The sequence below is a fragment of the Diabrotica undecimpunctata genome, chromosome 5 (assembly GCF_040954645.1).
Source record: "Diabrotica undecimpunctata isolate CICGRU chromosome 5, icDiaUnde3, whole genome shotgun sequence".
Taxonomy (NCBI): domain Eukaryota; kingdom Metazoa; phylum Arthropoda; class Insecta; order Coleoptera; family Chrysomelidae; genus Diabrotica; species Diabrotica undecimpunctata.
The window spans coordinates 5,988,835-6,012,798 of NC_092807.1; the positions used below are offsets into that span (position 1 = coordinate 5,988,835).

General features: G+C 33.0%; 2 non-coding genes across 2 annotated transcripts; one reads left to right on the forward strand and one right to left on the reverse strand.

The window, feature by feature from the left end:
• The first annotated feature begins 21,685 nt into the window (after positions 1 to 21,685).
• TRNAT-AGU (transfer RNA threonine (anticodon AGU)) lies at positions 21,686 to 21,759 on the forward strand. The gene has a single exon. It is a non-coding gene; the product is annotated as a tRNA-Thr (tRNA).
• A 61-nt stretch (positions 21,760 to 21,820) lies between these two features.
• TRNAD-GUC (transfer RNA aspartic acid (anticodon GUC)) lies at positions 21,821 to 21,892 on the reverse strand. The gene has a single exon. It is a non-coding gene; the product is annotated as a tRNA-Asp (tRNA).
• Positions 21,893 to 23,964: the final 2,072 nt, after the last annotated feature.

A 23,964-nucleotide genomic window follows, 5' to 3' on the forward strand; every position in this document is an offset into this window, starting at 1 on the left:
ACCATCTCCTCGGATCTTTCAAGTTCTGGCGTCTTTCAACTAATTTTTTCCTGTAGTTTATCTTCCAATATGATTTGTAGTAATTCATATCTTTTACCTCTCAACACATTTGGGATTCTGTTAGAATGTTCTCCATGTTATAAAGTATACTGTTCTTTTAAATAGTTTTTACATACTTCTGGTCTATGCAACTTAAAAACAACTTCTGTTTTTCCATAGAGTTACACGTTACACGAGAACACTCGGTAGAGATTGTAGGAGTGGACCTGTCACTTATCAGACTAGTGTACTGCAAATTTAAACACTTTACCAGAAAACCAACCAAACTTCATGAATATTTTTATTGTACATAAAGAAGAGCAAGAATTTTCTATATTTTCTCTCTAAATTTTCTGTCATGTATTTTTCGTTTAATTTGGTTTTTCCTGATACTTTATTAATAAACTGTAAAAAAATGCATAAAAGTCAGATACTAGTTTTCTTGTCCGTTTTATTTGCTCTATGAAGGTTCCAATCTTCTATTGAATAAAACTACTTTTAGTTTATTATTGCAGGTCCTAAATGCTTTTAAATTATTTTTTGTTGCAGAACTCTATTTTGAGAAATTTTTACAGATAAAAACAAACTGGTTGTTAACCCAATACATTTTAATTAAGCACTAGTAATTTTCCTGTTTTATAACAAATAGAATCTATCAAAAAAGATCATTTACTGTGGAATTTCTCTATCTAACACGAGATTTACGGTAAGTATTAGTGCATAAACAGCCATCAAAGAGAATTAGGAGACACCTGAACTTTGCCGGTGACAATCTCAGTCGAGCCTGCATAATTCCTCTATAGTCTGCTGTCACGTTGAAGGGACGTAGAGCCACGACGCCTCGTGGCATCGGTCGTCGTCGACGACGTTCTGGCAAAACAGATTTGTGCGTGTTTCTAGTCATAGATAATTTGATTCTTGCAACCGTTGTCACAATCAACCGTTGTTAGGGCACTAGACGGCATGCCATGTAAATTATTTCGTCATAACTGCGGAATTTGAGGAGTTTTGATATAAATTGGTGGTCGGAAGCAGGTAGAACGACTCGCTAAAGTGATTAAGCGTTGACAGCGTGTACTGCTCTTGTAATCTTTTGCTTTTATTACAATATACAGGAAATTTGCAAAAATTTTAAAAATTTGTTGGATTTAAGCACAATTTGCCTAAATTTTTACTATTTCAAAAACGTTCCAATGGCGACCACCCTCAATTTAGGTAAAAGAAATTAATGATTGACTTACAGCCAATTTCTTTTTCCTTAAACGAAAATTTTCGCATACTATAATTTGCTATGCATCGTCAGGTCTACGAAAAGGTAAATGATGCCGATACAAGTAATGTATTGTCTGACAATTGTCTGATGGTCATCGGCTTTACTGCAATTTGACGAATATATGCATGTTTTAGAGGAAAACTCTAGGATAATAACTAAGAAGAAAAAGAATACTATTGATATTTTTTTTGTCAAAATTTTAATTTTAGTAAACCATTTCCGAAGTTAAAATTAAAACGATAATAAACCTATTTTAAACTTAAATTATTGCTTATTCCCAATAAAAATAGTAATTGCTTTAAGATGCCACAAGAAAATAGCAGAACAATATTAAGAAACCGGTATTGGCCGGAAAAATTTGAAAATTCTTTAGGAAAAAATCTATGAAAAAATTCAATCAAATTTTTACGAAGATGCTGAGATAATAACTTAATACCAAAGGGCTTAAGTTACATCCAGCATATTCAAGCAGAAAGTTAGAAAAAATTTTACTCATAGCTAGTTTATCCATGATTCGAGAAACGTTACAGTTTCATAGATCCAATTTATTTTTTCTTAAAAAAGACTGTAAGATTTTCTGTAAAAAGACTCTTAAAAAGAAATATACATTTAAATAAATCTAATATTAAACAAAAAGAGAAATCAAACGATTTCTACTTAGCGAAACCGAATTCAAATCTTAACCACTGTGTTTCCTAAAATTTGCGAAACAAACAGCTGGATAAATTACTCGGCAAGGGAATCTAAAATTGCATTCCACAAGCCGTTCATCCTGGTCAAAATTCGTAGTGAATTCAGTTTTTGGTACTTCAAACGAAGTAAATAACAAAACAGAATGACGGTATTAGATTTTTGTTTTGATACAGTGCAGCGACAACCGCTGATACGTATTTCGACTTTCTTAGGTCTCTTCAAAACGGTATAGTCACTGCTCTGAACGAAAACAAAAATCTCTCCCGTCCTAGACAATAGTTATTAAAATAACTATATACGGACGTAACTACGCCATCTAAAAACAAAAAGAGAAATCAAACGATTTCTACTTAGCGAAACCGAATTCAAATCTAAACCACTGTGTTGTTTGTGTCAATCTTAACCACTGTGTGTGAAGAGTTTGATTTCTCTTTTTGTTTTTAGATGGCGTAGTTACGTCCGTATATAGTTATTTTAATAACTATTGTCTAGGACGGGAGAGATTTTTGTTTTGGTTCAGAGCAGTGACTATACCGTTCTGAAGAGACCTAAGAAGGTCGAAATACGTATCAGCGGTTGTCGCTGCACTGTATCAAAACAAAAATCTAATACCGTCATTCTGAAATCTAATATTCTTTTAGAACAAAACAGAATACATACTTAACCCATAGCCGGGCGACATATTTTATTTACGTAAGTGAGCAACTCGGGTCCGTTAGGCCCACCACTGTTCTTGAATGTATTATTCATATTTACCCATATATTTCTAATATTTTTTTTGGATTTTTTATTAAAGTGAAATAAAAATTGTCTAGATTAAAAAAAGTGCTAAAATAGTACGCAGTGTACCTCAAGGGTGCGATCTACCTGAAGGATTTGCAAAAAATAATGAAATGCAAGAAAACGTTTGTAGAAAAAAAATATTTATTCCCAAGTAATAAACATTTGGAGCCAAATAAAGACTTAATGAATAAATAAATAAAAACTTTTGTAAATCTACCAGGTAGATTTACAAAAGATTTACTTCCTGCCTCAAAAATCTTAAAAAGGTCTGCTTAAGTCAGCCACAAGATTTCCTTTTACACCGCGACCTATGGATTGTGGATTGAGGATGAAACACCATGGATTGGGATCAACAGAACGTAACTGTAGGTGACCTGAACGCGAGATGCCGTAATTTGAAATGGATCACAACTAAGTGAATACATACAAATACGTAGAAAATGGCGTACTTACTAGGCCAGAAGAACCGATATTTTTTCTTAGTTGATATTCATCAATGGGGGAAAAGAAGACTACAACCAAATTTTACTAGAAATTAGCGAATGGGTAGAAGAGTCGTATAAAATATAAAGACCGTTGTAATCTTCTTCCGTAAAATCGTGTCTAGTAGTTTGCCACTAGACATTTCGATATGTTTTAAAGAAGGAAATATTATTGCAAGAATATATTTTCTCGCACATTAACTGGAGTTAAAATATTATTTATTTGGTCTTATAGTATCTGTAAAGTTGTTTAAGTGAACTATTTGTCATGTATGGTGTAATATCCCTTTGAATATGAAGCCCCCGTCAATGCCAATCTCGTTGAAAAGCCATTTCTAAACAACGCCAACGACAGAAAGACGCACGAGAGAGGCGACAAGAGAAAACGATCCCCCAAAGGAATCGGATACTATCCTAGGTGGCTGTGTTTAGCGTCGAGGCGCTCAGCATCGGCATCTAGATGCGGGTGGCGATGCTCACATAAATTCACTCTTTAATTACCCCCAGCTGTCAAATCAGACGATCTGACGGTTTTATGACAATTTATAGGCGAATTGGAAGAAAGGGAGGGTCGAGAGACCGTACTGCCGTTATGTCACCCTGACTGACGGACAACTATGCATTCAAATGGGGTGTTTTAGACGACAGCGTCGGCCGATACCGTGGCGTCGCTGTGTTACCCGTCGGGGCATAACGTCTCTCTATAAGGAAATCGTGGATCGTTGCTTATGATAGCTGCAACTAGCTCACAAACTTTTATAACATTGGATGTTCAAAAATTATAATATATTTTCCAAAATGGCATTTGTTTTCAAACGACATTTATCGCACAAAGTACATAAACTATTTCAATGCCAATCATTTAATTTGTAAAAATTCTTTTCAATACAATTTTATTAGCAAAATTATTAATCTTAGTCATGTGTTGATAAAACATTATTTTGTACGATAAATAAGTAAAGAAAGTTAAATTATACAGAAAAATGTCAATAAAATTTCATAAAGTTTATTATTTATCTATTTTATAAGTTTTGGAAAATCTGTTAATGAGTGTATACAATTTGTCATGTATTGTAACATAATGAAACTGTACAGATTTTTCCAAGCACCCACATATAAAACAAATAAAGCTGGTCCTAATATCGACTCCTGAGAAACACTTATCTCATCTGGTAACAGTTCGGACTTAACTGTCAGTAGTGAAATCTAATTCTTGTACTTGGACAAGTTTGTACAAGTATACTTATTATGTGAAAGTTTTCACCTAGATTTTTAAAATCCATTAAATGTTTTGGTCTAGTATCGTTTGGTGATCATTTGGTTGATCATGTTGTGAACATTTAGTTGTTATATTATGCATTATTCGGTCGAGAATATTTGAATAAGACGTTTCCAAGTCGATGGATTGCCAAAAGAGTAACCACAACACAAAATCTTACAGCTTAAGCAATATATATATATATATATTGGTTATTTCCCTCCATTTTTTTTTTCGGCTTGTTGCTTTATCTCTCCAATTTCTCATGCCTATTGCTAACAACTCTTGCATTACTGCTTCCAACCATTTCTTCTTTAGACATCCTCTTCTTTTTCAACATTTTTTCCTCCTTCAGTATTTTTTACACCTTTCTAGCTCTAAGACCTTTAATCTAGCTCTTTATACTCTTATGTTTGCCGTAATTGCTGGTTTTCTATACATCCTCAATATTTCTTAATTTATTCGTCTTCTCCAAATATTCTCTAATATCTTTATTCCTTCAAAAATTTTTCTGAGCACCTTTCTTTCCCAGATCTGTACTTTCTTTTCTTTCTGTTGGTTCATAATCCACGTTTCACTGACAGACATCACTGTGGGTTTAATTACTGTCTCGTAGATCTCCAAAATATTCCGCCCATCCGTTTAAGTTTTTGTTGTTTCAGTTAGAAGTTGGCTTTCTTTGCTACTGCAATACTGTAGATTATTCTTTGTAGTTTCTCTGGATTTTTTAACTTTTGGGTAGAAATTCCTTACCTCTCTGTTTAGGTAGGCTTCTTCTATGTTTTTCGATCGCTTTTCTAGCTGTTCTCTTTTCTTTTTTCTGCAAATTCTTTTCACTTTTCTTCTTCTTGCCACATAGTTTTCGATTGCATTTTGGGTATTTTCTTTATCTCTTTATAGTTTTGCCCTGTTTCTTCTTGCCAAAGCATTCCCAGATTTTTCATTAAACCAATCTCGCCGTCATTTTATATTCCCTCTTCTTAGACACTTTTCCGCTGCTTCCGACAGGGCTATTTGTATGGTCTGCCACTCTTCTTCTATATCCTGTCTGACTGAATTCTCTAGTTTTTAATTTATTTCTTCCTCTAGTCTGTTTAAAACCTGCTTCTCTTGAAGGCGCTCTAATTGGTAATTTATTCTATCTGTAACAGATTTTGAAATTATTGGTAGTTCTTATTTTAGTTTTGCTATTATTAGTGTATAGTCACTGTTGGTATCTGCCTCTCTGCAACTCCTGCTATCCATTATTTTCTTAGTATGTTTGCTTCCAATTAGGACGTCATCTATCTGATTTTTTATTTTTCCTTCGGAAGAAGCCCATGTTATCTTACGAATGTCTTTGTGATCAATCCTTGTGCTAGCTATCTTTATTTTGTTCTCTGTAGCACATTCTATTAAGCACCTTTAAGCAGCTTTTACACATTTACATACACTACCAGTGCATGCTGAATGTTGGCATTAACCGGTGTAAAGTAGTAATTTTAATACATATTAAGTACGTTTTTATGATATACATCAAATAAATAAGAAAATGATGACAGTCACCGGAAAATTTCGACATTAGACAGACTTCCGTCTTTCATAGTAATATACACAAAATACAAACAAATGATTAAGACTATTTGTACTTTTCTAGGCATGCTCAGAACCACTAATCTTACCAACCGTTAATTTAAAATCCAGTATATATCCCTTAAGATTCATAAAATCCTTCAAGTGTTACTGTCTGTGGATCAAGGAAAATAAGTAACTAATGAATGTAATACCAGATTTGTTCAATCAGATTGTAGTGTAGCGCATGGGGCCACTTTAACAAGTAATCCCATTCTTTATTCCAAGTTTAAGGTATTTGTTACTACTTGTTCCGCATTAAATTGCACTTCATCCTTTCAAGGAGCGTCCTACACTTCTCTTCTTCCTTCCAGTTTGTAATTTAATATGTGTTTAGCTAGTCGATTTTCATCTATTCTGTTGATATGTCCATTTTGCTGCCCATTATTTTATTTCATCATTGATTGAGTAGCTACGCAGTTCATGACTTATGTCTTTTTCTCTACATCTATCAAGTCATGAATTTGCTTTCACTCTTCTGGGAAATCTCGTTTGGCTAGCTTAAATTCTGGAGTTATGTCTTTGAGTCATTCTCGTGCATTCACATGCATATAGTAGAATAGGTGTGACCATTTCCTTTCAAAGTTTTATAATTGCTTCTTTTTTTTATACTTACTATAAGAGCAAATGACAACAAAAGCTTACTTTTTGTTTCACGCCTTTCTCTAACATTAAAATATTGACTGAAATATCAGAGATGTTAGCCACAACTGCCTCCTAAGGATCCTAATATGCTAAATACCTAAACCACCACTAAAAATCCTTATGTATAAATACATATTAAAGCGTAATTTAATATGAAAAGCATTGCTGAAAAGCCGTCACAGAGACGTAAGGAAAATAAGTGAATTAGAAACCGCTGCCCATTAGAGGACAACAGATTAATGTAAAAACATAACATTAACGTTTTACTAAAAGCTTTTCTCACATCCTTTATTTATTTTATGGTTTAATATTTGTTATAATTCATAATTGGGTTTGATCTTATAGGTATTTTAATAGCGAGAATGCATTTTGGGCATTTTATCATTCTCCTTTTTATTTTAAGCTCTTATAAAATGGTATATGCGTTCAGAATTTTATTAGTAAGTATAGAAAACAACAAAGAGGTTTGGAAAACCAACGCGGATATTATTTTTCACACTTTTTACCAAGCATTAACAGAGTATCTTCAAAATAATTAAAAAAATAAAGTGGAAATCGTAGATTTGGTATTGAAATACCTAATAGGTATTGACGCTAACTGAAAATTGTTAAGAAGTAAGTACTTGGAAATATTAGATTTTTATATTAATATTTAGCAATAAAAAGAAAACAATTATTCGGTTTTAAATCAAGCGTTAGCAATTCTTTATATGTTTAACATTAGAGGTAGAACTACAATTTTTTAAAAATTATTTTTAAGAACAACATTTGTAGTACCTCAATTCTTTCGAGGTATATATTAACCCTTTCATAGGCAGAGGCAAAATAAAATCTCACCATCAAATATTGGTTTTATGAGCAATGGGAATTAGCATTTCAATACAGTATCAGTGCTGCCATCTTACGAAATATTGTAAAAGTGTCCTTCATTACACTACATGAATAGAGATGGAATCTGTACAGATGTTGATTAAGATTTAAGTAACAGTTAGTACTTTTTTTATCAATTTTCTCAAATGAGAGACGGCATAAAAATAAAAATTAGTAAAAATAGATTGAGTATAAATCACTTTTTCTAACCAATTTGCCGGTTCACTTAAACTACACACGCCGCCGTCTGTTCTCAATGACCAATCTTTTCACTATAACTACACATAAAACTTAACACTGCTACTACAGTACACATTTTCCCATTATAGAAGACAAAAAAAAAACAAAACATTACAAATTTGAAACTAACCAACTGCCCCTGACTGTGGCCTTAGCGAGAGTGATGTAAAACCTTAGCGAGAGTGATGTAAACCCGCAAAACCTTCTCAGCGATGTAAGTAGATATTTATTTTAGACGCAATATTAAGCAGAAAACGATCAAAGAATACCGAGGAAATACTCATCTGCGGTATATAAACAAACTTTAAAAATGTATTTATTAAAAACCCGTCGACGTAAAAAGAATTGAACGAATATTTCGGTGTTTTTTAATACGTACGATAGGAAACAGAAATACATTGAAAATATTCTTCGGTGTTCTAATACATACGGGGTGATTTCAATATACAGCAAAGAATTTAAAAATTCTACAGAATTTTAAAACCACCTACACTCGATGGTCAAACAGCTCTTTAAAAATCTTACAAAATCATTTTTAAAAAATCATTTTATAACCAAAAATAAAAAAGCTATGTGTGTTAAACGAATTTTTTTTTTTCGAGAAATTTGAATTGCCCGCTTGGGAGTGTAATATACCATTTCTAATGTATATATTACGTTAGGAATGTTCTACGATTAATTTTAATGAGAATAATTAATGAGACAAAAAAATACAAAATTAAATTTCTATTACAAAAAAATTACTTTTGTATTAAAATACACAAATGCGACTTAAAGTTTTATTAAATTCAGTTTCCTTCGGTGGTACAAATTCGATTCAACCAAACAGTAACTATCTACACAATTGTATATATTCTTATAATATGATATTCGATATGACATTCTCAGACAAAAAAGTTATTAAATTTTAATTGCCTTCACCAGCCCTCAGCCCGAGAGACGATACGCTGATTATGGGATTTTTAAAATAAACGTTAAGTATTTACTCGACAGTATATAATACCACAAAACTGGTTTTTCGGCAGTAAAACGTTATAATTATATTCCACTTTCTCATTCAAATCGAAAGACAGAAAAAAAAAACACATTTTGAAAATGCTTTTTTGCTAATGTAAAAAAAGGTGCTGTGTTTCGTGCGGGTGCAGTAAATTGGGGTTATACTGCAATCCTACTTGTTCTGGGTGCTCGGAGGAAGAATGCAACAATAGTCCACTAGTTATAGAAGAAGACGAAGATGACAACAATCTCGATGAAGATGATTAACAAACTATTTATATTTGTATTTTTAAATTCGTATTTTTATGCAAATAAATGTTTTTATATGTAATTCATTTACATTCTACATAGATTCAGACTTTACAGGCGCAGATTGGATACCAAATTATCAGTTTGGATTTCGACGAGAACACTCAACTATCCAGCAATGCCACCGAATAACTCATAAAATCAATACCGCATTAGAAGAAAAGGAATATTGCCCAATGGTATCACTAGATGTACGTCAAGCTTTTGATAAGGTTTGGCATAAAGGACTTCTTTATAAAATTAAACAAATATTATCACCATTCTTTCGAATACTTACATCATACTTGGAAAACCGACAGTTTAGAACAAAAGTAAATGGAGAAATATCCAAAACACATCCCATTAAGGCGGGAATTCCACAGGGAAGCGTCCTGGGACCTTTATTATATATATATTATATACGTCTGATCTACCAACATCACATAACGTAACAATTGGCACATTTGCAGATGACACAGTAGCACTTACAAGTCACAAACACATTAACATAGCTACACAACAACTCCAAGACTATTTGTATGAGCTTGAAAACTGGCTAAAACAATGGAAAATAAAAATAAATGAAAACAAGTCAACCCACGTAACTTTTACTTTACCACCAATATATATCAACAATGAGGAAATACCCAGGACTAAAACAACCAAATACCTAGGGTTACACCTGGACCAAACCCTGTGTTGGAAAGAACACATCACCAAAAAAAGAAAACAAATACAACTAAGACAAAAAGAAATCAATTGGTTAATTGGAAAAAACTCCAAGCTGTCAATAAATAATAAAATTCTAATTTATAAAACAGTTATCAAACCAATATGGACATATGGCATAGAGCTATGGGGCTGTAGTAGTAAATCTCATATTGCTATTATGGAAAGATGCCAATCAAAAATCTTAAGAGCAATTGTTGATGCACCCTGGTACGTAACCAACCCAAGAATCTATGAGGATCTCAATATCTCAACAGTGAAAGAAGTATACCAGCAAAAGAAATTACAATACATTCAAAAAGTGAACACACACTCCAATCCATTAATTTCCGCAATACCTCAACATCGAGTTATCAGAAGACTAAAGCGACGTTGGCCAACAGACCAGTAACATGGACCCGTGATTCTCTCACTGGAGGGGACCACATCACGCCAGAACCAAGGGACAGGACCTAAACTCATCACATTAACTTATAGAATACATTGTTTTATTCTGATTGTTAATTTATTAGTTATAATAAAAAAAAAAATACATTCTACATTTTTTTCTGTACAGATCTAGTAAATTAAGGGTGGTTTTTAAGGATTGAGTAAGGTTTACAATAATTTTATTTAATTTTTTACAATAAGAGAGAGTTTCATCCTCTTCGTCGGTCCTAATCCCTTTTGGGATGTGGTGACTCCATCATGTCTTTACACTTTTTACACGATTTCCTTCAATCCTTCCCTGTCTTGGGCTAGTTGTTCGGCTTCATGTAACCCTTGGTTAATCAATATTTTTGTTTGATCTGACGGCTTGTAGATCTTCCCCTAGGTCTCTTTCCTTTAGCTCTACCCTCGACTATCAGATTTTCCATCGTACCTGTTCTTCTAGCAATGTGTCCGAAATACTGCAAACATCTCTGTTGTATTTGTTTAAGCAATATATCCTTTACTTTAAGTTATTTTAATATCGATACGTTAGTGCGATGATCAATCCAGGATATTCTTAACATACATAGCATAACATCAAAAGCGTCTAGTTTATTTTTATTTGCTTTCTTTAAAGTCCACGTTTCGGATGCATATGTGGCTATGGTAAATTGCCCTTACCAGCCTTAGTTTTGTGTGTATTGTTATTCTAGAATTTTTCCAAATTGTTACCAGTTTCATCATAACTGTTCTAGCAATAGTCAACCTTCTACGTATCTCTCTGTCACACCCTCCGTCATTTGTTATTGGGGACCCCAGGTATAAGAAACTATTTACTACTTCAAAGCCCCCAATTTCTTTAATGTGTTGAAGATTATTCCGAGCTCTGTCTACTATCATGATCTTTGTCTTACTCCTATTTAACTTTAGTCCATATGTTTTGCTTTTTTCCTCCAGATATATCATTATGTCTATCATTTCTTTAAGGGGTAGTTTTTATCTTTAAAAATAACCAACGCCATTGAGCATGATATAGAATATAAAGTACAGTACATTTTTTATGCAAATCGATTAAAGCCAAAATCATTCTTTTAGAATAAATAAATTTTTTATATACAGCTCCAACAAGGGTGGTTCTAAGGGTTGAAATATTATGATGTCTAGCTATGAAGACCTGGACAAAGAAGTGAGAGATCAAGCACAAAAAGCAAATAGACTGGCAGGATGCCTTAATAACACTATATGGCAAAACAGACACATTAACACTGAGATGAAGTCAAGAATTTATAAAGCCAGTGTAAGACCAATATTGACATATGCCTCAGAAACAAGACTTGACACAGTCACAATATAAAGGCTACTGGAAACGGCAGAGACGAGAGTACTGATAAGAATTACAGAAAATACGCTGAGAGATCGAAAGAGAAGTGAAGACATTAGAAGAAAAAGTAGTAAAAGTAGTGTAGTAAAGTATCGGACAACCGCGCAAAAATAGAGTAACATTTACTACTTCAAAGCCCCATAGAGGTAACAATCTTCCATAGAGGTATTAATCCTCCAATTAACAAACATAATTGCTTATAAAGAGGAAGAAAAAGGGTAAGAAGAAGAAGAAGAAATATTATAATATTATATCCTTAAGCATAAAACAATTGTTATTTAACTAATAAAAATCAAATGTTGACCATATGAGGGTCCTAGTATCAAAGTCGGCAATCTCCACTTTTTACCAAAATTGAGATAGTTACACCTAATTGTTCGTATTTTAAAACACTATACATAAATAAAGAGAATAAGAATCAAAAACGGCATTATCCGCCTATAAAATAGCATATAAATTTAGCCTAAGAATCAAACACGGCAATCTCCATGAACGGTTTAGAATCAAAGTCGGCAATGTCCTGTTTGACCAATGAGAATCCTCGTAGTGACCATGTGATATACCACTAGGAGTCGTCTGGAGTCGCTGTCGTTATAATTTCTCGTAGTTTCTTTTTAACCAAGGTGCCAAGCTGTTTGTTTTTTATTTTGTTACTTTTTTAAAATGGAAACTATTACAACTCCTGTTGAAAACAACAAAGCTCGCAAACGAATTCGCAATCCGTCCACATGGCAGCAAAATGTGCGGAAAAAAATGAGGTACGTTCTTTAAAATTTAGTTGTAGTTTTTACTCGAAAGGTTAGGTTTAAGAGCACATGTCATCCGTATTCAGATTTTATTCATATAATTTTTTGATTTATTTTATTATTAAAACTATTTTACATATTATAAAAAACTAATAAAAAAAACAAATGATTTGTTCAAGCTACTGTTAATTTTATAAGGTCAGTATTATAATTAGTTTTTTGAAATATGTTATCTTTTCAGGTACTCTTCATCACAGTTACCACAATTCCCTACTTGCGGCCACAAAACGAAGGCTTATCAATGTTCTTCTCTAACAATGAGAGATATCAAGTGTTTTCATGATGCGTTTTACGCAGTTAAGGACAAGCTTAGTCAAGATTCCTTTATTCTAAAATTTTGTACAGTTCAACTACCTAAACGTCACCGTCCAAAAAACTCTAGACATGAAGCAAAAACAACGTCTGTGAAATGCTTTGTACGGAATAGTGTAATAAAGCAAAATATTCCAGTGTGCCAGAAAGCTTTTTTAAACATACTAAATATTACGAAACATCGCCTCACATACATTATGAAATCATTTTTAAAAACAGGAGAAGCACCAAAGGAAAAAAGAGGCGGTGACAGAAAAACTTCAAATTTTAAAGGAAAACAAGAATCAGTTCAAAAATTTATTAATACTTTTAAAAGTATTGAATCGCATTATTGTCGTTCTTCCACACGTATGCGCTACCTTTCTTCTGATTTGTCAATACAAAAGATGTTCCAAATGTATATTAATCAGTGTTCTCCAGAGGAGAGAGTAAAACCATCATACTTTAGAATGATTTTTAATACTAAGTACAACCTTAGCTTTACTACTCCCCGTACGGATATGTGTTCCCTATGCATTGAGTTTGCAGAAAAAATTAAAAGATCTATGGATGAAGAAGAGAAGAAAAAATTGATTGTTAAAAGAAAAATTCATAAGCTAAGGGCTAATGCATTTTTTGAGTTGCTTAAAGAGTCACGAGATGATTTGATAACACTATCTTTTGATTGTCAAAAAAACCTTGTACTTCCTAAGGTCCCCGACCAAAGTGCCTACTACTCTAGGCAACTGTATTTATATAATTTTACCATAGTCCAGGGAACCTCTCAATCAAAGCTTACTGAAAAAAATGTATTTTCGTATTATTGGACAGAGGACGAATTTGGAAAAGGTTCCAACGAAATTTCTTCCGCCGTTTTTGACAGGCTTAACAAAATTGACTTTCACTCTGAAGTAACCACCATTAGACTAATGGCAGATGGCTGCAGTGGCCAAAATAAGAACACTACGCTAATTGGAATGTGTTGCAAATGGCTTTCATCAAGAGCACCAACACATGTACAAAACATCGAGGTAATTTTTCCGGTGGTAGGCCATTCTTTCTTGCCAGCTGATAGGGTCTTTGGTAATATTGAGAAAGATATTAAAAAACTGGAAGTTATATCGCACCCAAAAACGTATTTGGAATTGTTTTCAAAAATAGCTACACTTACTCACTTAGGGCAAAATTGCAAAGTGTTTAATTGGAAAGAAACAATCTCAAGTGTTTTTAGACCCACTGGTACATGGCATTTTTCTTTTAAAAATACAAAGCGCTTTTTCCTAAGAAAATGCAAAACTGGAAATATTACCATTAGAGGAGAAATTAATTACAGAACTGATTTGCAAACATTTAAAAGTGTTTTAAAGAAAGGTTGTACGATCTATATGATTGACCCCGTTATTATAGAAAGTAGTCTGCAAAAAGTAAATTCACTTAAGCTTAAAGATGTTGATACATTTCTCACCAAGCACTTTGAAAATACTTGGAGAACCATGGAAGAACTCAAATTTTTTGAAGATATTATCTTTAATAATAATCAACTAGAGCAGCTAGCAGTTCAGGAAGGAAGTGCTGATACAGTTCCAGATACTGAAAAAATGGAGGAAGCAACTTGTGAGTTCTTTGAAGAACTTCCTTCTATTTTAGTATAATATTTATATAATATTTTGTTTCTTAAATTACATTATTCTGAAAACAAAGCTGTTTAATTTTTATGAGCTATCATAAATAAAATTACCTGTAAAACTCTCCAAGGTAACATAAATACTTATTATGTTACTTTTATTATGTTCTTGCCGAATTTTAGTATCAAAACCGGCAATATACACCTCTTAGTATCAAAACCGGCATTCTCCATCTTTTTTTTCAATTTAAAAAAAAAACTGTTAATAATTTAGGTAAAACTTCTTCACAATTTGCTGTCATTTGCCATTGTCTTATATATTAGACTATATTTGTTTCGATATCACCTAAAATACAGCCGTATAATTGTTTTGCGTTTTACTCAAAAGTCAAAATGATGGAGATTGCCGACTTTATTACTAGGACCCTCATATTAAAGTTTTAAATGTTATTTTATAATTTTCTACAATTAGGGATAGTTTTCACCATTAAAAAACCAAAACTTTTTTTGTACAAATCGATGATGGACGAAAAATTGTAAGGTTTTGCCATTTTTTCAGCTTCATTTCCTGGCCTATTAAAAGTCATAGTAGGATCTCTTAGAAATAGATTAAGACCCATTTCATCGGAAATAACCAAATATAGTTAAAGTATAAAGGCGTAGGTACTGGCCTCAATTTTAGTTTCTGTGTCTCGCAAATGGTGAATATATGGGAAGTGGAAAAGTCCCGATTAAATAAACACAGTTCAAAAATTGGTACTAATAAAATCACACATTAAAAGTGTATTGCAGCCTTTATGAGGACGCTTTTTTTGTTTACGTGCATTACCCAGGATTTCTAATGTAGCTTCTTTTGCTGTGCTTCTGGTATTTGTCCATATAATATATTCTTTTAATATTTCTGCTTATGTGCTCTTTTATTATTTGTATTTTTTGATCAAATTCGATAAGTAGCTGAAGACTTATCATAGTGATTTGTTAATCTCTCTAATTACCAAAAGGAGTTTAGAAAAATAAAAAAACACACAGAAGATTTTGCAAAAAGCATCGCGTAAAATGGATTAAATATGGCTCGACTGCGACTGTATAATTAAAACTCAAATTACACAGATCCAATCAGTAGATATCCCTTTTGTGTATATTTATATTTACCCTCTTAAATTGCGCACATTTTCACCCCTTTATTAGGTGAATTATTACAAAATTAACGAACTTAATCACTTGGAATAACACACTATATACCTATGTAGAGATCGTCAGTTGTTCAAAATTGATATTGTATCACCAGGGTGGTAGGCTCCAAACGACCGTGATTTGGAAATTATGCTCGAATTTATAGGAACGTATATCATGGACAGTGTGTTCAATAGTGCTGTTTCGGTTGAGCAATTGTATGTAATTAAATGTCGTTTGCGTTTGCATATGTTTTTGTTTATGTAAAGATAAATCCTACAAGAAAATATCCAAAAGAATTGCAAGAATAATTGAACGTATTGTAACGGTTTTTCTAGAAACGGCGTACAGAAAATTCTTTTCTACATAAATAGTCCCAAAACAAAAAAATGTGACTTATTCCCGTATAATCATAATATTAAATAATAAAAATATTAATATTATTATACCCATATATTTTATAATTAATTTATAGATATTCTAATAATATTATAAAACAATATTAAAACTTCACTTTTTTAAAACACAAAACCACATCAACCGCGCAGGGTTATTAGTGGATATAACAAATACATGAAATATTACATTAAATGAAATTGAATAACTTGATGTCTTTTAAATAGCTTAACACTGTCGAATTTTTTTTTTGTGAGAACTGTCTTGAGATCATCATCTGTAAATCCGTGGGATCTTCTTCTTTCCTTGAATTGAGGACAATTAAGCAGGATGTGTTTCAGTCAGTGAGTTAGAGTATGAAGATAGCTACTCCGCCACTGGCCTGTTGTACTACTCTGTTTTTTGGAAAACATTGATAATTTTGAAGATTTATATTAACTTGTTTAAAATGAGTTTCTTGAAGACATAAGATCTTTGGGCATAATTCATCTATTAATAGTTTTAACTGTTCCAAATGGGTATAAAACCCATTAAGATTCCACTGTGAAATACAGAAATTGGGCATGTTAAAATTCTGCCTGAGATAATTGTTCATCTGTTTCTTCTGTGGAAGAGATATTATTGGGCTTTAGTTTCTTTTTTAATCTAGTTATATTATGTTTTAATTTTGAATTGTGGGTACAAGCGTGAACAAAATTAAGGATTAATTAAAATCCTTTGTAAAAGGTATATATTTAAAAACCCAAACGGGCTGTGTTAGACAAAACGTTTTCGGAATCCATCATCCCATCATCGGTGTCTAGGAGTACATGAATGTAGCCACTAAATATATGGGTAAAAATCCGTTAACAAATAATTAGTTACATTTGTTTGACATTATATCTTATAAATAATTAGGATGTTAAAGTTACCGTTGGATTAGGTAACATGGCGACATATGACTCCCCGTTGAAGTTGCAACTCCTGAGACGGTATGTCTACGAGGACTTTATGGAAGCAACTCTGTTACTGAGAAGTAAATATCTGTGAATCGGTCTGTGGGGTATTTTCGTTAGTGTCTGGAGAAGATGCGATGAACCTTTTTAGTTGATTAGGGACGTTTGTATTAATTGGATTTGGTGTTATTTCTACTGGAGTAGGATTTCTGATGTTGTTTGAGGTTGATGATGTTGGAGTTTTTAAGGAAGATATTTCACTTCTATTACTTATGGATCCTGTCTATTGGAGGTTATTGTCAGTTTCCATAATTTGTTCTGTTTGGTTATTAAAGGATTTTATTGTAATTAATGTGTTTTGAAAAGTTTCTGGGTGTGCACTAGCAGTGGATGGATTAGCTTTGTCAGAACTTTGTAGTTCTGTTTGGTTATTAGATGTATTTACTGTAGGTAATATGTTTTGAGAAGTTTCTGAGTATACATTAGAAGTAGTGGGGTTTGCTTGGTTAGAGCATTCAGCTTCCTGATGACCAATAGTCTTGCATTTTGTACAGTTAAATCCTTCTATAAGGATCAGAATCAGGAATAGATATATTGTCTAAATGTGTAATAAATATTTACCTTCTAAAACTCAAGACATGATTGTATTCGCTTTCAGGCATAACTACTCATAGAAAAGTCATTTTTAAGACGAAGTTTATACCCATCTGATGTAGTTCTTGTTCAATTAACGAGTTTGGAACAGTAGGACAAGCATTTGATATGACTAGTCTTTGAGCTGGAGAGATAAGTTTTCTTATTTCTACTTGAGTTTCTTTTATATTAACATATTTGTGGGAAGGTAGTAGTGAATCGACTGCATTTTTAGATGATAGATATAGACATATTCTATTGTTTGCATTGCTGGAAGCGAAGGATACGTTACGTGGACCAACTAGTGAACCAACGGCGATGATATAGTCATGAACTTTAGTTCCTTCAATACTGGAAAGTATTATAGCTTGTTCTTTTGTTCGATCTTTCAATGTGTTGACAACACTGGAATATGAGACGTGAGATGAAGTGTGAGCAGTATTCATAGTTTTATTCGAAGGCATGGTTGATTAATTAAGTCCAACCCTATCACCGGTTCGAAAACCGGTGTCGATTTTGACCCAAAACTGGATTTGTTTCTATTTCTTCGGAACGTTATAGGTTATATTAATATTATTATAAATACTATGAAGTGATTTTTCGTACTCACGTAACGTTTACTCGGTTAACTTGAAGGTAGCACTATAAAGATTTTCTCCAATAAGTTTACTACCTTTTTACTGCCGAAGTTCACACACTACTTAGTTTTTAACCAGTTTTACTAAATGAAACTGTGAAAAATACTTTAATATTAATTAATATTGAGTATTTTTGAAAGAGTTCTAACCTAATATTTATTTTGACTTTGACATTCATTTGACATTTCTAAAACTTCACTGTTTAGATTTAGTGCGCCGATTTTAATTTTTTGTTACTAGAGACCGGACGTGTAAGCATTAAAATTTTTCCAAAATATGCCACATTTTTGCAAATATATGCGTAATTTTTAATAAATATTCAATATTTTTTTAACGCATTAATTATATAAATGACAAACAAACCAACATTTGATGTCAGTCATTAGTTGCATTTTTTTTATTTAGTTTATTGTGTCTCAACTACAAGGTCATTGACACGGTCAATTTTGTTAATATACATTTTACATTACATTAGGTATAATTCATAATAAAGAGAATATGTGAAAGAGAAATTAATAAAACAAAATACACAAAAGTTTGTAATACAAGTTCGTTTCTCGAAGGAAATCTAGTACATTATGAACAAGTTCTAATTGGCTGAGGATCACATTTGTAAGACCTTGTATAAAGTAGTTTTTTTGTTCTTGCTCGTATTTGACAAACTGTGTAAGAATATGTTGAACTTTTAATCATTCAATACACTTTTCACAAACAGGTGGTTTCTTCGAAGCTATTAAGTGTCTATGTGTCAGCCGTGTCAACCAGGTAATGGCCTATAAGTACCTAGGTCATGAGATTCGCATAGGAAAAGATAACCAAACCGTTGAGCTTCTCCGTCGTATAAGACTGACTTCGGCAAGCTGAACCATATTTTCAAATATGGTACATGATATACCAATATGCCTTAAAAGAAAAACGTTTAATCAGTGTGTTTTGCCAGTGTTAACTTACGGTGCGGAAACGTTGACCATGACAAGGAGAACAGTTCAAAAGATCCGTGTGAGTCAAAGGGCGATGGAGCGTGCTATGTTGGGCGTATCACTATGAGACAAGATCCCAAATCGCCAGCTACGACAAAGAACAGGAGTGGCTGATGCAGTAGAGAGAGTAGCAACACTGAAATGGAACTGGGCAGGTCACGTGGCTCGAATGACAGATAATAGATGGACAAAGCGGATACTGAAATGGAGACCAAGAGATGATGCCTACCGAAGCAGAGGTCGTCCACCAACACGTTGGACTGACGATCTAAAACGTTGTCATAGGAATTGGATGCCAGAGGCACAAGATCGAAATAGATGGAAAATTATGAGGGAGATCTATGTCCAGCAGTGGATAAGCGAAGATTGAATGATGATGATGATGATGTGTCAGCCATGTGTGACCAATTCTTAGCCTGCGAACGATTAATTTGTCTCTAAGTGGGTGAAAGATTTCGATGGTAGGTTGCATTTTTTGTAATTTCGAGGTTGAATTGTCTTCCATTGATTTTGCCAGAACTTTTTGATTTGGGACCTGACAAGAGGTTTTAGATTTGATGCGAATTACACAGATTTGATGTCTGATTTGGTTGTAATTGTTGCTTATGCAGCAGTATCAGCAGTCTCGTTACCTAATATGCCAATGTGTGAAGGAATCCAGATTATTGTTATGTTTGTTCCAGAAGAAGTGAGACAATTTTTTCTTCATGTACAGCATGAACTAATGGATGTTCAAAAGATATTCTTTTAATCGAGTCAATGGAGGACATCGAATCTGTACATATTGCAATGTTCTTGGCTTTAGTTTGGTTACATAAGCCTTTTAATTTTTGTAGGATGGCGCACAGTTCTCCTGTATGGATAGAGGTGGATTGTGGAAGGCAGAACTTCTGAATGATACTATTTGAAGTTGTTACAGAATATCCGACACCTGTCTCAGTTTTAGATGCATCTGTACAGAGAATCTCGTCATATGAGTTTGTGTTGACCAGCTCTAGGAAAGATTGCCTCAGAATTTGGCTGTTGGTTTTATTTTTTGTTATAATTATTAAGCGAAAGGTTACTTTTTGGTATGTAATTAATCCATGAAGGAGTTAATGACAGTATATGAGTATCTGTTATTAAAAAATCAACAGGTCGTAAAAGGGGAAGTAAAATTTGAGATAATGTCTGGTATTTATTGTTGTACAATTATAGGATTTGTAAATGATCTTAATATCTTTACCGTGGCAATATACAATCAGGTTGTCAGCATAATATAAGTTGTACTCCACTGGTTTGTGAATGTTCTCAAAAATATCATTAATCGTTATTATAAATAAAGTGTAACTTAGAAGTGATCCTTGAGATACCCCATTTTCCTGAACGTAGGTTGAGGAAGCTTTTTCGTTATTTAATACTTTGAAGCGGCGATTAAAGAGAAACTGTTCGATAAAAGATAATGTATTTCTCGTAATATTGTATTCTTTTAATTTGGTCAATAGAGTGTCGATGGTGCTATCGATGTCAAATGATGTTGCTATCAAGTCTTGCATATCTCCACTCCTGTAGATCTCCGCAGAGCAACAAGATGAGGTAATAGTAGTAGTAGATTATCTGAAAGAGACTCCTTTTGTCACAGCTCGAAAAGCTAGCGAAGAGTCGGCGTTTACGGACAACATTTGCACTGTACGCAGAAGGATTAAAGCAAGTAAATCGTTAAATTGTGCAGCTGTAAGGAAACCTTTTTTGACTGAGGATTACAAGAAGAGACGAGTAGCATTTTGTAATGTATTCATAAGCCGGGAAAACAACTTTTCGTCTAACGTTGCATTTCCGATGAAAAAGCATTGCAGTCATATAGCAATGGTCGAATAAGAGTTTATAGGCCAAGAAATCATAGGTTTGATGAACAGTATGTTCATCATTTAAGAAAAAGTGGAGGATTCTCGGTCAACGTATGGAAATGGAAAAATGCTAAAGGCCCGGGCGTTTGTTTTCATATAGAAGAAAAAATTAACAGGACTATATTACAAACATATTCCTGAGAACATAATGTTGCCATCAGTGATCAAATTTACCCAATAACAACTTCATCTTTCAACATAATTGCTGGTTTTTATTTTGATACATTTTGTAAAATAGATTTATTTTATTTTAATTTTTTAAATTTAATCAACCTATTCTGGGTCCTGGGTCCGCCACTGATAATTAAAGTCACTTTGACATAAAATGTTCATTCAAACGAGGTAAAAATTCAAAAAATTGGCTATTAGATTATGTTTAGGGTGTAATCTATTCAATGGCCGCAGCCGTACCTAAATATGTAAAAAAAATAGTACGAAATGGTCACAAGGAAATTCACATTTATTATCTAAGTATTTTATATTATAGGTATAAACGACAATGAATTGTAATTAACCCTGATTCATTCCCATACATAAAATTTGCAGTAAAAACAAGTCAGTATAAGAAAAATGTTTCAGAATAATTGATAGAATAAATACCTGAATTAGATTGAAAAGGTCAACGGCGCCGTGGCTTAGTTGGTTAAAGCGCCTGTCTAGTAAACAGGAGATCGTGAGTTCGAATCTCGCCGGGGCCTCAAATCCTTTTTGTTTTTTTTTTGTTAAAAGAATGTTTATTTAAATTGATTAAAAAAAGTTCTCCACGGCGGGGAATCGAACCCCGGTCTCCCGCGTGACAGGCGGGGATACTGACCACTATACTACCGAGGAATACATTAAATAAGTTCCGGAGAAAATATCATAACTAAGTTTTTTATCAAGATTATACTTTTATGCCAGCCGATTCGCTTCATCACTAAGTTGAGCTTGCCATCAAAAGAAAAGTATAAGATTTTGACGACTTTTGTGAAAAGGTAAGGCAAGCTCAAAAGTTGATTTTATAAAAATACAACTTGCAAATTCTTTTATCTTTATTGACTATATCTCCACAAAATATGAGTTACAAATGGTTATTTCTCACGTTTATTTAAACCATAATGGTTGGTCTTCTTTTTTTAAGAGAAAATTATTTTTTTCTCATCCAAAACAGAATTTTTTTTATTATTTACATAAAATTCCTCAACAACTATGGCCATTGGTACAGGAACAATAATATTAAATAATATAATAAACAATAAAAATAAATAATAATTATATATCTTTAAATAATGTCTATTAAGTTAAATCCTGTAGTGGAGTTGAGCGGTTTTTAACAACTGTATAGTTCTCGTGATCTCTGTAGGGTTATTGATTTTTTTCTTAAGAGTAGGTTTCAAATCCAGTGCTTTATACAGATTGGTGAATTGTTTGCAATCAGTGATGGTGTGTTTTACAGTCAGGTAAACATTACAAAAGTTCCTGAGGATATCAAGAAACCATGGGTAATCGATACTTTTCTTTTCGTTCAGGGAGATATGACCAATAAACAAATAAACAGTTAGAGTTCGTCAAGAGTTGTTTTGCTCTTTTGCCATAAGTTTGGCCAAGTATCCTCTACTGACTTTTTGAAAATTAGTTTGAGGTCGTTAGCTAGTTGAAAGGTGCTGACTCCATTTCTATGGTTGGTAGCTTCTTTGGCAAAATGATCGGCTGTTTTATTACCAGTAATCTTAGCATGAGAAGGCAGCCATATGAGAGAGACTGTTATATCGTGAGCAGTAAAATTTTGGTATAATATGTCAATATGTCTGATTTAATAAGAGATGCATTTAAAAACCAGCAGAATACATATACGTCCAAATGTTTGAAATACGTACAAATAATATATTTATGTTTATGGTGGTTTTAAAACTGTTGTTGTTATTCATTCTAGACCGTTTTTAAATGAAAATGATAAAAAACTTAAATCGTTTTTATATGATTTAGGTCACATTCAACTGATTAGCGTATTTACATATTATTTCAGTCTTTGAATTGAGCCGTTTAAAAATGCCTAAAAACGTGATATCTCATTTTGACAGATCTAAAGTAATTGCTTTGTTACAACAGGGCTTTAGTCAAAGTTATATCGTAAAAATTATTGATGTTACTCAGAGTGATGTATTGAAAATTTAAAAAAAATTCCAAAATACAAATGACGTCAAGGATCGTCCCAGAAGTGGTAGAAGTCGATGTACAATAGCAGCACCGGCAAATAACATTGATAGCTAGTAGGAATCGTCTGGAATCTACAAGTGATATATCCAGAGAAATTTCTAGGCTTCAAGGACTGAATACTAACAGTAGTCAAAGGTCTACTACTACTATGTGAGGACTAACATACAAATAAATGGTATCACCCTTCAGAGTTCCCAAAGCTTGATATACCTGGGCAGAGAACTAAATAGTCAACTAAACCACTCAAAAGAAATTAGAAGACGCATTGAAATAGCAAGATCTGGTTTCATGAATATGCGTAAAATGCTCTGTAACCCAAGCTATCAGTCTCAATAAGATTGAGAACACTAAAGTGTTATGTGTGGTCTCTATTACTATATGGCTGTGAGACCTGGATATTAAAAAATGTGGATGTACCGCCGAATGCGTCGTAAGGAGGAAGGACTGAATAGTTCTCGGCAAACAATAACACTCAGACTAAATTTGTATCGTAAAAGACCGCTACGTGTTCCTAAACTAACATACCAACAGAAAATAGTAAGGTTGCAATGAGCTAGAGTAATAGTGAATTATGGTCCTAACTGGAATAACGTGATGTTCTCTGATGAGTCAAAAATTGGCTTGGTATCTGATTCACGAAAAACATTGGTTTGGAGTTTGACATTCTATGACTGAACAGTATCCCAATCTGTCATAAAAAAATCTGC